The following is a 13,186-nucleotide window of genomic DNA, read 5'->3' as shown; positions in this document are numbered from 1 at the left end:
TGTGTAATGGCTACATATACATTGCTGCTAAAGTGGGTTGTCAGTTCAGTTCTTACTGCTTAAAGGGATAGTTGACCCAAAAATTTGAATCGCCCTCAGGTTGTTCAAAGATGTAGATTTTAGTTTTCTTTGAAGGGCTCTCAAAATCGCTACCCTGATGTTTCAGGGCTATCGTGTCTTCCAGTCTAGGTGCTAACGTCCTTCTCATAGGGCTGTCTTATTGATAGAAAAAAAGGTTTTAATGCTTTTGTATTCTCTCGCAAATTAGGTAATATTTTGTATATGATTGGGAGCCACTGCCACTATTGTTTAGTATTTTCACGATACTGGAATTTCTTCACCAATTAGTACTGTTCAGTACTGTAGAAAGAAAAGTTATATTATTTGGTTTTAATTATATAATTAATTATAATTAATTCAAAACTCTAATAGCCAGGGCATGAGATACATTTGCCTTCCTGAGCAATGTGATGGAAATGCTAAAGTCAGGGACCCAACGACTGTACCTTTGTTTTTGGCTGATACTTTCAAGCTGGTCAGGGCAGGTGAAACCTCAAGATCTATTTAAGACCATGAAACAAGATTTTCAACTTAACTTGCCATGGCCATTTTCTATATACTGCTCCTCCTAAAACATGTAATAGACAGAATGACTTTGTCCGAAATCTGAATTACTTTATTTGGATTTACAGACTTCTTGAGAATGTTGTTTGACACTGGTCCTCATTTTTTCAAAAAACTTGGTGCTGTGACCCGGATAGAGACTGAACTCACCAAATTCTCAACAATTTGCCACATAAATGCCATATAAGTATTGCTAGCAGGGTTGTCCCGATACTGGAATTCCGTACCAATCGGTATGGAGATTTTAAAAACATCCATTTGTGCCCCGGTCTCCCCTACCTACATTGTATACAATTTTCCAGTTTTGAGCATAATTTGCATCTTTAAATGAAAACAAAGCTATGATTTGTCTAACCCCAATACTTTGTTCATTATTTGGCCAAAACCAAAAAGTGTTACTTTGTGCCCCGGTCTCCCCTACTTACAGCTCTGTGCATCAGTGTTGTGTCTCAAGTGTTCATCAATGCGCTCTTCTCCCATTTGCAGTGTTTCCATCCAATAGTTTCTCTATATTTAGAAATATCAGATAAACAAAGGCTTAATGGAAATGCCAAGAACTGTGAGAGTAAGTAACTTTAAATCTCTTTAAGATAAACTTTTTATCCGATAATAAATATTGTGCGTTAACTTCGATGGAAAAACATTTATCGAAATCCAGCATGCTCATCTAAAGATGTCATGTGAAGATGAAAATAGGTGTGATGGGACGGCATTAATGAACAAACCAGTGGAACGACCACATTGTAAAACAGCTGAAATGTGGTTTTGGTCATTGTTATTATGATCATTGCTAAGTCAAAGTCCAACCTCACCATGGTTCAGTATTATTATCATCAAGAACTGTTGGCTAAGCTCCATAAACTACTGCACATTCATTGCCTTTCCTCTTTGAGTGTGTATTATATGAGAAAAGGGGCCACATTGGCTTCTCCAAACACAACACTTTTTCTTTTTGATTTGTGGGTGCCAGTTTATCAGGAAGTGACGATTTTGTTGTCTTTGACTCATTGGATGTGATTTGTTTGCAAACGTTGTGTACAATATTCCAGTTTTGAGCATAATTTGCATCTTTAAATGAAAACAAAGCTATGATTTGTCTAACCCCAATACTTTGTTCATTATTTGGCCAAAACCAAAAAGTGTTACTTTGTGCCCCGGTCTCCCCTACTTACAGCTCTGTGCACCAGTGTTGTGTCTCAAGTGTTTATCAATGCGCTCTTCTCCCATTTGCAGTGTTTCCATCCAATAGTTTCTCTATATTTAGAAATATTAGATAAACAAAGGCTTAATGGAAATGCCAAGAACTGTGAGAGTAAGTAACTTTAAATCTCTTTAAGATAAACTTTTTATCCGATAATAAATATTGTGCGTTAACTTCGATGGAAAAACATTTATCGAAATCCAGCATGCAGATGTCGTGTAAAGATGAAAATAGGTGTGATGGGACGGCATTAATGAACAAACCAGTGGAACGACCACATTGTAAAACAGATGAAATGTGGTTTTGGTCATTGTTATTATGATCATCCCTAAGTCAAAGTCCAACCTCACCATGGTTCAGTATTATTATCATCAAGAACTGTTGGCTAAGCTCCAAAAAACTACTGCGCATTCATTGCCTTTCCTCTTTGAGTGTGTATTATCTAAGAAAAGGGGCCACATTGGCTTCTCCAAACACAACACTTTTTCTTTTTGATTTGTGGGTGCCAGTTTATCAGGAAGTGACGATTTTGTTGTCTTTGACTCATTGGATGTGATTTGTTTGCAAACGTTGTGTACAATATTCCAGTTTTGAGCATAATTTGCATCTTTAAATGAAAACAAAGCTATGATTTCTCTAACCCCAATACTTTGTTCATTATTTGGCCAAAACCAAAAAGTGTTACTTTGTGCCCCGGTCTCCCCTACTTACAGCTCTGTGCACCAGTGTTGTGTCTCAAGTGTTCATCAATGCGCTCTTCTCCCATTTGCAGTGTTTCCATCCAATAGTTTCTCTATATTTAGAAATATCAGATAAACAAAGGCTTAATGGAAATGCCAAGATCTGTGAGAGTAAGTAACTTTAAATCTCTTTAAGATAAACTTTTTATCCGATAATAAATATTGTGCGTTAACTTCGATGGAAAAACATTTATCGAAATCCAGCATGTTCATCTAAAGATGTCGTGTAAAGATGAAAATAGGATGTGATGGGACGGCATTAATAAACAAACCAGTGGAACGACCACATTGTAAAACAGATGAAATGTGGTTTTGGTCATTGTTATTATGATCATCCCTAAGTCAAAGTCCAACCTCACCATGGTTCAGTATTATTATCATCAAGAACTGTTGGCTAAGCTCCAAAAAACTACTGCGCATTCATTGCCTTTCCTCTTTGAGTGTGTATTATATAAGAATAGGGGCCACATTGGCTTCTCCAAACCCAACACTTTTTCTTTTTGATATGTGGGTGCCAGTTTTGTTGTCTTTGACTCATTGGATGTGATTTATTTGCAAACCTGTGTACAATATTCCAGTTTTGAGCATAATTTGCATCTTTAAATGAAAACAAAGCTATGATTTGTCTAACCCCAATACTTTGTTCATTATTTGGCCAAAACCAAAAAGTGTTACTTTGTGCCCCGGTCTCCCCTACTTACAGCTCTGTGCACCAGTGTTGTGTCTCAAGTGTTCATCAATGCGCTCTTCTCCCATTTGCAGTGTTTCCATCCAATAGTTTTTCTATATTTTGAAATATCACATAAACAAAGGCTTAATGGAAATGCCAAGAACTGTGAGAGTAAGTAACTTTAAATCTCTTTAAGATAAACTTTTTATCCGATAATAAATAATGTGCGTTAACTTCGATGGAAAAACATTTATCGAAATCCAGCATGCAGATGTCGTGTAAAGATGAAAATAGGTGTGATGGGACGGCATTAATGAACAAACCAGTGGAACGACCACATTGTAAAACAGATGAAATGTGGTTTTGGTCATTGTTATTATGATCATCCCTAAGTCAAAGTCCAACCTCACCATGGTTCAGTATTATTATCATCAAGAACTGTTGGCTAAGCTCCAAAAAACTACTGCGCATTCATTGCCTTTCCTCTTTGAGTGTGTATTATATAAGAAAAGGGGCCACATTGGCTTCTCCAAACCCAACACTTTTTCTTTTTGATATGTGGGTGCCAGTTTTGTTGTCTTTGACTCATTGGATGTGATTTATTTGCAAACGTTGTGTACAATATTCCAGTTTTGAGCATAATTTGCATCTTTAAATGAAAACAAAGCTATTTACTGTCCATGAATGTCCACTTTGGCCTTTTGCTGATTGCACTCATGGGGCGGGAACGGCGCCATCTGAGACATGCGATGACAGCAAGTGCAAAAAGCCTGCCGGAGGAGCTGGAACTAAACTCCCTCCAGTACATGTAATCCACGCCACCTGGCCCCAGTGAGAAGCCATGCTCACTTCCACAGCAAAAGCTGGAAAAATCAGACGTCCCGTAAAGATTGTGTGTGTTTGTGCTGAGACGTGCTTGTCTAAAACAAACAGATTAATAGAGTATTATGCTTCGCTTCGTTCTGAGGCCTGTGATGCAACGACTTTTCCTAGTGTGTGCGGAAAAATTGGCGTCAGCTTTGGGAGTCGCTAAGATTAAATCACATTTTCTTGGCACCTTTAATTGGAATCCAGTGTTTTATTTGTGATTTTTGAGGGCATAGATGTGTGGTTTGGAGTCGTCTGGTGTAAATGTAAACCAGGCATGCCTTGGAGTCTTGTATGTGTGTGCACGTGTGATGGTTTCCCACATCACAGCTGGTGTTACTGATGGGTTTGACTGAATTTTGAAAAGCACTCAAGTAGAATGTGTCCAAGTCCCAGTTTCTGAATCCTCATGGACTGATTTGGTGACATTTGACATTTGATATGTCAACGTGAAATTAAAATGCATCCTTTTTTTATGCATTTTATGAATATGAATGATTCATAAGTGCATGTGATTTCGTAAGTGCATCTTATTCCAAGGGGAGTAGAAATGGTTTGTCTCTTATAATCTTTAATAACAATGTAGTTTTGATTAAACCTTAACCCCAAGTTTCATTTTGGTCTGACGTCATAATTCCTTTATAATTACTTTTTCAGCCTTAACTCAGACCACCTCTGGTATTCTAAATAATATCCAACATTCATTCTTTGAGAGTAAGGTTGCCACTATCATAAATTTAAGCCATGCTACTATACCAGTTGTTGTATCACGATACCAAGTAGTATCGCAATACTGTATTAATTCATAACTCATACCTACAAAATAAAGCAAATTAAGTATTAAGTATTATAACATGCATTTAGCACAAATGCATGTTATAATACTTAAATTGAATTCATAATTATCTTATTATTAATTATTGGACAGACATTCTGTTTTATTCGTATATACTGGGATTGTTTTGTTGTTATTACAATAATAATTAACTAAATAAATATAAATCATTGACCACGCCATATGATCTGTCATGACTGCTTATGTTATTAGTTTTTTCGTTGATTTTCTAGATAACTGACCAACAAAAAATACATTAAAATTAAGATACAAATTATACCAAATGAAGTTTGTTACAAGAAGAGATTTTTTTTTTAACCAAATATGAAGTAAAAAATTATTGATTTCTTAGTGTTTAGCTTTTGCTACATTTGTTGTTTCTCATCTGTTTTTTTTTTTTTTTTTAGTCTTATCAGATAAGAATCCAGAGTAATTACAAATGTCACTTTAGTGGGTTGTTCTTTTTAAGAGATTGTCGCGGTCGTTGTAGCTACATAATATTGTCTGGAACTGAAATGAACTGATTCAAATGATTCAGCGCCAACATGAGAGTGTTTAAATGAGAGAAAAGTATCAAAATGTTTATGCCTGTTTGAGGAAAGTGAATAAAGTTTGTAGTGAGGGGTTTTACAGACTTAAAATATCTATAATAATTTTTATTATATACTTGTTAATTTTTAGAATGTAACTCCCACGATTAATGAGGGACCACAGTGTTACAGTGCTATTACAGTGTTAAACATGTTTAATTTACATAAAAAATATAGATATTAAATTAACTGTCCCCCCCCATTTAGTTTTTCCCCAATTTCTGTTTAATGGAGAGAAGATTTTTTTAACACATTTCCAAACATAATAGTTTTAATATCTCATTTTATTAATTAATTAATTAATTAATTAATTCATTCATTCATTCATTCATTTTCTTGTCGACTTAGTCCCTTTATAGCTAATTTCTAATAATTGATTTATTTTATCTTTTATACAGACACTTTTATACAGCTTAAAGTGACATTTAAAGGCTTAACTAGGTTAATTAGGTTAAGTAGGCAGGTAAGGGTAATTAGGCAAGTTATTGTATAACGATGTTTTTTTCTGTAGAAAATAAAATTAGCTTAAAGGGGCTAATAGTTTTGTCCATGGTGTTTAAAAAAATTCAAAACTGCTTTTATTGTAGCTGAAATAAAAATATAAATAAATAAATAAATAAATAAATGTATATAAATAAATAAAAAAATAATAATTCTGACTTCAACTGTGTGTATATATATCACCCTATATATATATATATATATATATATATATATATATATATATATATATATTTATTTATTTATTTATTTATTTATTTATATGTATGTATATATATTTATATATATATATATATATATATATATATATATATATATATATATATATATATATATATATATATATATATATATATATATATATATGCTCCAGTTTCCTCCACAGTCCAAAGATATGCGCTAAAAGTGAGTTGTGTAAACAAAATTGACTGTAGTGTGTGAATGCAAGTGTGTATGGGTGTTTCGCAGTACTGGGTTGCAGCTGGATGGGCATCCACTGCATAAAAACATATGCTGGAATATTTGGTGGTTCATTCAGCTGTGATGACCTCTGATAAATAAGGGACTAAACCGAAGGAATGTGAATGAATGAATGAATGAATGAAGGAATGAATAGGTTAGCTTAATTCTTTCATGTCGTCCCAATACAAATTGATCGTGTGGAACCAATATTTTCATTAATTGTCTCTGAGTATATAATTTCACAATACCACGAGGATGAGAACATAATGACCTTCAATTTTGCATAAACTAAGGAACTCGTTTTTGTTTTTATTCCTGTCATCATTACTGTTACCCAGAAAACATAGTATTGGTGTAAGCCCACCCTCACAGACTGAGTGTTTTTCTTTTACTGTAGGCCTCATTTCTCTTGGAACAGCTGATGTTTATGGTTACATAACATGGCTAAGCTGTGATGTCCCGCTGTGTGTGAGACTGCTCCACATACTGTTGTTAGGCTGACAGACAGGTTCTTTTGTTCCAGGTGGACATAAGGAGAAACGTACACACACCGCTTATTGTGGGGCGAGCTGCGTTATGTTTGCTTGACATGGGATTGTTATTGTCAGTTCTGTTAAGCTTTATGACAGCAAATATGGCAGGCTGGGAGGGAATGTGTCAGCGTGGCAGATTGGTAAATGGTGGTTTACACCCGAACCAGCGCGCCGCGTGTTGAAAGTGTCACAGCGTCCTTCTGCTCTGGCCTTTGTCACGCATGTAAACTGGACAGCAATAGCCCACTTGAGTGACATGCAATTCAGCTTTGGCTGTGGTGCAAACATTGTAAGGCCTTCCTGTTGAGCAAACATTAAGGCAGCGTTGCATGTTACGCAAAGTGGACGAATCCCATAACACTTTGCAATAAACATCGTTCAAAATGGCAGACAAAGCAACAATACAATAAACAATAAAACTTGTTATTGGGTATTGATAATAATTAGTAAGAATACATTTCATTTCATGTGATACAACTATTCAACAGGACTAAGGCAAAACAAATAAATGTTTGAGAAATCAATTCTGCATTGATTTAGGATTTTCAGAATACATCGCTAATCATTCATTGCAATAAATTGATTCTTAGTTTTTAAAGCAGATGGTGCGCTAAGCTATTTTTTAACAGCAGATGCGCTCTAGGCTAGTTTTTAACATCGAGTTGTACTTTTTACGATATTTTTTTAAGCGCAAATGGCGCTCTAGGCCAGTTGAGAACAGCAGATCGCACTCTAGGCTAGTTTTAACATCAGATTATGCTTTTTAGGACAGTTTTTAACAACAGAATGGTGCTCTAGGCTAGTTTGTAAACAGCAGAGGGCGCTCTACGCTAGTTTTTAACAGCAGAGGGCGCTCTAAGCTAGTTTTTAACATCAGATGGCGCTCTAGGCTAGTTTACAAGCATATGGCTCTCTAAGCCAGTTTTTAACAGCAGATGGCGCTCTACAGCAAATGGCACTCTAGGCCAGTGGTTCCCAACCTTTTCTTTGGGGCCCCCCCATAAACATATACAAACATTGGAGCCCCCCCACCATATAAATACACAAGCACGCACGCACACACATATGTACTGTGTCTATATATATATATATATATATATATATATATATATATATATATATATATATATATGTGTGTGTGTGTGTGTGTGTGTGTGTGTTTGTGTAATATTAATATATAGTAATATGTATAGAAAATATTAATTAATCAGTTTTAACTTGTCTTGGCCTTCAATAAAACCAAAATTTAGGTAGGCTTTGTCATACTGTCTAATCTTCGCCTCTGAAGAATCACAGCATTTACGTTTGTCTGCCATTTTTGTTTTGATTTTGCCTTTATGGCACGTTGACAAGCAGATTGCCCGAGTGAGCAAAATTTAAATAATTATTTAAAGTTATTTATTTTAATTATTTTCACTATTATGTTGGAATTTTAAGCATGTGTTTAGATTATTTTTTATTTTTTGGGCTGCTTGATTTTGGGAAAAATCATAATCACGATTATTTTGGTCATAATTGTAATCACGATTATTCAAAACCATTGCCAGTTAAAGTCAAAATTATTAGCGCTCCTGAGATTTTTTTTAATAAATATTTCCCAAATTATGTTTAACAGAGCAAGGAATTTTAACAGTATTTCCTATAATATTTTTTCTTCTATTTGTTTTATTTTAGCTAGAATAAAGACAGGTTTAAATATTTTGAAACCAATTTAAGGTCAATATTATTAGCCCCCTTAAGCAATATATAATTTTGATTGTCTGCAGAATAAACTACCGTTATAATGACTTGCCTTATTACTCTAATTAAGCCTTTGAACTGCACTTTAATCTGAATGCTTGTATTTTGAAAAATATTTAGTAAAATATTATGTGCTGTCATTATAGCAAAGACAAAAAGAAATCAGTAATTAGAAATGAGATATCAAAACTATTATGTTCAGAAATAAGTTAATAAAATATTCTTTCCATGAAACAGAAATTGGGCAGGAAAAGGTTTGCTAATATTCAGGAGGGCTAATAATTCTGACTTCAACTGTATACATACAGTTATTTTCCACCCTGCAATGGAAAGAGAAATAAATACAATAGAATAAAAAAATGAAACAAACTGTGCTTTAAGCATCTTCACTGTAACAAAAACACTTTAGCTACAGCATTCCTTCAGTCAAGAGCAGCAAAGGTTTTCTCGTTATGTTTGTTTAATAATAATAAAAACAGGCGGCAGAAGGATTATAGCGCGCTGTATCTTTAATGGTTTCTCTTTCACGTCTTTTGATCCTCAACTCGTTTGTTTATTACACAAATTAGGGTTAATGTAAATAATCACTAAACACCGCGTTTTGACACCTATTTGACCATTAAAGCGTTCACGTTAAGATGACTTTAGATGTCTGCGCTCCTCTGCTCGTCTCAGTGTGCGAATGAGAGTGAATGCTGACCGGCCGCATATGCTTCTGACTGCGTGATCGTGCTGCACACACACATAAGCTCTTTCGCGCTTTTAAGAGCAACACGTGTACAACTGTGGCGAAATATGATGCAATAATCATTTATCTCGATTAATGCTTTTTATAATCGTTTGAAACCGAAATCTAAATCGGATTTTCGATTAATTGCAAAGCCCTTTATAATAGTGGACCATTTTTATGCCTTTTTCTACCTCAATACTTATCCTCTCCCGCGCCCCCCCTGTGAACTCTGGCGCCCCCCTTAGGGGGGCGCGGACCCCAGGTTGGGAACCACTGCTCTAGGCTATAGTTTTTAAAAGCAGATGTTGGTCTAGGCTATTTTTTAAACAGCCGGTGGCGCTCTAAGCTAGTTTTGAACAGCAGAAGCAAACTTTTTTTTTTAACAGCAAATGGCGCTATTAGCTAGGCAGCGCTCTAAGCTAGTTTTTAACAGCAGATGGCGCTCTAGGCTAGTTTTTAACAGCAGATGGCACTCTATTACAGTTTTTAACAGTAGATGATGCCCTAGGTTAGTTTTTTACAGCAGATGGTGCTGTATTCTAGTTTTTACAAGTAGATGAAGCTCTAGTCTAGTTTTTAACAGCAGATGGTGATCTAGGCCAGTTTTGAACAGCAGATGGCGCTCTAGTCTAGTTGTGTGTCTGCTAAATGCACACCTACGAAGGAATGCCAATAAGCTTAGGGTTATTTCCAACCGAGGTGCACGGCTTGCGCTTGCAAATAGGAAGCGACAGGCTCGCTTGGTGTTTGGTATTGACACATCAAATCAAAATAACACACACAGAAATCAGTGAAAATAAATGTTTACGAATTCGATGATGCATTGATAAGGGATTTTTAAAATTTAGCGCTAATCACTCTTGAATTGATTCGGAGCTTAGTTTGAGCAAAAGATGGTGCTCTAAGTTAGTTTTTAACAGCAAATGGCTCTCTAAGCTAGTTTTTAACAGCAGATGGCACACTAGGTTATAGTTTTTAAAAGCAGATGTCGCTCTAGGCTATTTTTTAAACAGCTGGTGGTGCTCTAAGCTAGTTTTGAACAGCAGGTGGCAAACTTTTTATTTAGCAAATGACGCTCTTAGCTAGACAGCGCTCTAAGCTAGTTTTTAACAGCAGATGGCGCTCTATTAGTTTTTAACAGCATATGATGCTCTAGGTTAGTTTTTTACAGCAGATGGCGCTCTATTCTAGTTTTTACAAGTAGATGGTGCTCTAGTCTAGTTTTTAACAGCAGATGGTGCTCTAGGCTAGATTTTAACAGCAGATGGCGCTCTAAACTACTTCTGAACAGCGGATGGCACTCCTGGCTAGTTATTAACAGCAGATGACACTAAGCTAGTTTTTTAACAACAAATTGTGCTCTAGGTTAACTTTTAACAGCACATGGTGCTCTAGGCCAGTTTTTTTTACAGCAGATGGCGATCTAGGCTAGTTTTTAACAGCAGATGGCCCTCTAAGGAAGTTATAACAGCAGAAAGTGCTCTTGGCCATTTTTAAACAGCAGATGGTGTTCTAAGCTTGTTTTTTAACAGCAGAATTGAACTCGATGCTAGTTTTTAAAAACAGTATGGCTCTCCAGGCTAGTTTATAAACAGCAGAATGGTGCTCTAGACTAGTTTTTAAATGGCAGATGGCGCTCTAAGCCAGTTTTTAGAAGCAGATGGTGCACTAGTTTAGTTTTTTAACAGCAGATGTGCTCTGAGTCAGTTTTTAACAGCAGATGGCGCTATTAGTTTTAAACAGCATATGATGCTCTAGGTTAGGTTTTTACAGCAGATGGCGCTCTATTCTAGTTTTTACAAGTAGATGGTGCTCTAGTCTAGTTTTTAACAGCAGATGGTGCTCTAGGCTAGATTTTAACAGCAGATGGCGCTCTAAACCAGTTTTGAACAGCAGATGGCACTCCAGGCTAGTTATTAACAGCAGATGACACTCTAAGCTAATTTTTTACAACAGATTGTGCTCCAGGCTAACTTTTAACAGCACATGGTGCTCTAGGCCAGTTTTTTTTTTTACTGCAGATGGCGCTCTAGGCTAGTTTTTAACTTCAGATGGCCCTCTAAAGCAGGTCGCACACCAGAAGCGCCGCTCGGCGGCGCGCCGCGCAGCGCCACGCAGCGCCATGTATTTTAGAATTCTAAACATAGGTTTCTATCAGGATACACACACCGGCGCCGCAAGTCGGCGGCTGTCGGCGGCGCCCGGCGACGGCTCAGGACGCAGTTCATTTTTCAGCCGCGCCACAGAGCGCCATCTGATTAGTTTCATGTTAAATATCATTCGAATGTGCGCGTCTGGTGTGTGATACCTTAAACTGTCATGTACGCGCCGTGTCGCGGCGCCGAGCGGCGCTTCTGGTGTGCGACCTGCTTAAGGAAGTTATAACAGCAGATAGTGCTCTTGGCCATTTTTAAACAGTAGATGGTGTTCTAAGCTTGTTTTTAAACAGCAGAATTGAACTCAAAGCTAGTTTTTAACAACAGAATGGCTCTCCAGGCTAGTTTATAAACAGCAGAATGGTGCTCTAGGCTAGTTTTTAAATGGCAGATGGCGCTCTAAGCCAGTTTTTAGAAGCAGATGGTGCACTAATTCAGTTTTTAACAGCAGATGGCGCTCTATTAGTTTTTAACAGCATATGATGCTCTAGGTTAGTTTTTTACAGCAGATGGCGCTCTATTCTAGTTTTTACAAGTAGATGATGCTCTTGTCTAGTTTTTAACAGCAGATGGTGCTCTAGGCTAGTTATTAACAGCAGATGACACTTTAAGCTAGTTTTTAACAACAGGTTGTGCTGTAGGCTAACTTTTAACAGCACATGGTGCTCTAGGCCAGTTTTTTTTTTTACAGCAGATGGCGCTCTAGGCTAGTTTTTAACAGCAGATGGCCCTCTAAGGAAGTTATATCAGCAGATGGTGCTATTGGCCATTTTTAAACAGCAGATGGTGTTCTAAGCTTGTTTTTTAACAGCAGAATTGAACTCTAGGCTAGTTTTTAACAACAGAATGGCTCTCCAGGCTAGTTTATAAACAGCAGAATGGTGCTCTAGGCTGGTTTTTAAATAGCAGATGGCGCTCTAAGCCGGTTTTTAGAAGCAGATGCGCACTAGTTTAGTTTTTTTAACAGCAGATGTGCTCTAAGCCACAGAGCAAAATGGCGCTCTAGGCTAGTTTTCAACAGCAGAATGGTGCTCTAGTCAAGTTTCAAACTGCAAAATGTGCTCTAGGCTAGTTTTTAAACAGCAGACAGAGTTATAGGCTCGTTTTTTTACAGCAGAATGGTGCTCTAGGCTAGTATTGAACAGCAGGTGGCGCTCTAGGCTAGTTTTTAAACATCAGATGGCGCTATAGAATAGTTTTGAACAGCAGGCGGCACTCTAGACTGGGTGGCATGGTGACTCATTGGTTAGTACTATCACCTCTCACAGCAAGAAGATTCCTGGTGACATCAGACAGTGCTCTAGTCTTGGCTAGTTTTGAACAGCAGACGGCGCTCTAGACTGGGTGGCATGGTGACTCATTGGTTAGTACTATCACCTCACAGCAAGTAGGTTCCTGGTGACATCAGACAGTGCTCTAGTCTTGGCTAGTTTTGAACAGCAGACGGCACTCTAGACTGGGTGGCATTGTATGGGGACTCATTGGTTAGCACCATCACCTCACAGCAAGATGGTTACTGGTTCAAGCTCGTTATTCA

At 36.9% G+C, this 13,186-nt stretch overlaps 1 protein-coding gene across 4 annotated transcripts in view; it reads left to right on the top strand.

The window, feature by feature from the left end:
• hdac4 (histone deacetylase 4) overlaps positions 1 to 13,186 on the top strand; it is a 399,635-nt gene that overhangs the window by 21,060 nt on the left and 365,389 nt on the right. The gene's annotated exons all lie outside the window — the stretch shown is intronic.

The sequence above is a fragment of the Danio rerio genome, chromosome 9 (genome assembly GCF_052040795.2).
Source record: "Danio rerio strain M-AB ecotype USA chromosome 9, GRCz13ab, whole genome shotgun sequence".
Taxonomy (NCBI): Eukaryota; Metazoa; Chordata; class Actinopteri; order Cypriniformes; family Danionidae; genus Danio; species Danio rerio.
This window is presented reverse-complemented; position numbering and strand designations above follow the sequence as displayed.